A 2760-nucleotide genomic window follows, 5' to 3' on the forward strand; every position below is an offset into this window, starting at 1 on the left:
ATATATATATATATATATAATTATTTAATTGTTAGTCAACTAGGACTAGAAATTTTAACAAAGAAAATAAATAAAAATAGCAATCCTTAATTTGCTACATCAAACGACTCATGTCATAATTAGGATAAACTTAAAAACTCTTATCTAGGAAAAACTAAATAAAAAATAAAGATTAATATCAAATCCCTAAAATTAAGGACTCCTAAAATTAAGAAATCATAATATTTTCATCTCTCCAAAACAGCCTTCTCCTCAAGGTTAGCAATAATAAATTCTAAAAACTTCTCCTCTAATACTTTGTGAGAATCCCAAGTGACATATTCAATTAGTAAGTTGGCCTATTAAACAAGCAACTCTAGGATATCTATGACACATCATAATACATCAATTGGTTGAGGTAAGATTTAAACCTCACCGGTAGAAAAAACTAAATATAAGAAATATGAAAAACTGAATATATCTTAAAGCTTGCTAGCAAATCTAAGTAATAAACAACTAGGCTAATACATTCTAGCATCTTATAAAATCCAAAGAATCGAGGAAATAGCTTCATAAAAGACCGAACCTTTATAGAAGTTTGTTTATAATGTTGAAGTCTAAGGAAAACCTCATCACCCATTGCAAACTCTATGCTTATCAACTTGTTGCTTCATTTTAGCTTATGAGACTACGAGATTATCTCTTAGAAGTTGAATAATTCTATCCCTATCAAGCAATTCCTTGTCCACTTGATCAATCTTAGAAGAACCAAACATGTATTTTATAATCGTAGGAGGAGGTTGACTATAAATCACTTTAAAAGGTATTTTAGTAGAAGAGTGATAAGTGATATTGTACCACCATTCTCTCTAAGGAAGTCATTTTATCCTATTCTTTGGTTTATTACTGATAAAGCATCTAAGATACTTTTCTAGACATCTGTTCACTACTTAAGTGTATCCATCTATTTGTGAGTAATAAGCAGTACTCATATTCAATTGGGTACACTACAAATAAAAGAGCTTCTTCTAGAAGGTGCTAGTAAAAACTTTATCTCGATTACTAATAATGAAAAATGGAATTCTATGCAATTTTACTATATTCTCGATAAAAATAAAAGTGCAAGTAACACTTACAATAGTATAATGATGTCGTATAGCACAAAAATGAGTATATTTTGTAAGGTGATCGACAACCATAAAAATGATGGTTTTACCTTGATATAGTGAAAGTCCATCAATAAAATCCATGGATATGTCAATCCAAGTATCATTAGGAATAGGAAGAGGTTTAAAACAATCTAGGGGTAGCAATTGTCTTACCTTTGTGGTGTTGGTAAATATCACATTCTATACAAACTTCTTGATGGTTTTCTTCATACTCTTCCAATAAAAAAATTAATAGATGTGTTTATCTATACAAAGAAATCTAGAATATTCTATAGTTGATGATGAATGAAACTCCTTTAAAATTACATTATGGTAAGAAGAATCTTATGCTAAGATAATTCAACTATCGTAGTGTTAATCTATAAGATCCCATCCGTAATTAAGAATAGAAGTGGGATCTTCGTCTAGCTTTTTAATAATATCTCGAACTTCAAAATCATCTAACTATTCACTCCTAATAAATTCTAGCAGTTTGCAAGTAGAAATAGAAATAACTACTAGTTTAACCTACTCTAGAAGGTGAGAAAGTGCATCTACAACCAAATTCTCACTCCCCTTCTTATAAATAATCTCGTAGTCAAAACCTAATAGGTTAGTGACCTATTTTTGCTGTTCTAAAGAAGAAACTTTTTACTTAAGAAAATATTTCAGTCCTTTGTGATCGATTCATATTTGAAACCATTAATCAATTAAGTAAGGCCTCCACTTAGTAACTATATAAACAATGACTAACATCTCCTTGTCATAAACAGATAAACTTAAATGAGATAGGGATAATGCCTTACTAGTATAAGCAATTGGATGACTTTCTTGCATTAGTACAACTCCAATACTTGCTCTAGAAGCATTAGATTCAATCATAAATAACCTATTAAAATATGGTAAAGTGAAAACTAGTGTAGTGGTCATTACATACTTAAAATAAATAAAAGCTTGAGTAGCTTCTTCTATCTACTTAAATGCATTTTTCTTCAAAAGTGATGTCAAAGGAGTACTGATTTTGTTATAGTTCTTCATAAACTTTCGATAATAACCCATGAATCCAAAGAATCCCCTTGTAGCCTTAATTAATTTTGGAATTGACCAATCTTTCATTGCTTGAATTTTAGAAGGATCAATCGCAATACCCTCTCGAGAAACAATATAGCCAAGATACTCTACATCAAATTGTGCAAAGTTGCATTTTGATTTCTTGATAAAGGGACAATGCTTATGAAGAAGGGTAAAGACAACCTGCAAATGTAATAATAGACTTTTTGAAGATGAGCTATATATTAGAATATCATCAAAGAAAATCATAACAAACTTATGAAGATGAACTCCAAAGACATCATTCATTAAAACTTTAAAAAGAAGATGATACATTACAAAAAATTCATAGTGACCATCATGCATTCTAAAAGTAGTTTTCTGAATGTCATCTTCGTGTACACAAATTTGGTGATAGCTAGATTGTAAATCTAGTTTAGTAAAAACTTATACACCTCCTAATTCATCAAGTAACTCATCCATCACTAGAATAGGATGCTTGTCTTTCACTGTAATATTATTGAATGCTTAATAATCTACACATATCTGTCAAGAATCATCCTTCTTCCTTATTAATATGATT

Source organism: Musa acuminata, chromosome BXJ1-5, assembly GCF_036884655.1.
Source record: "Musa acuminata AAA Group cultivar baxijiao chromosome BXJ1-5, Cavendish_Baxijiao_AAA, whole genome shotgun sequence".
Taxonomy (NCBI): domain Eukaryota; kingdom Viridiplantae; phylum Streptophyta; class Magnoliopsida; order Zingiberales; family Musaceae; genus Musa; species Musa acuminata.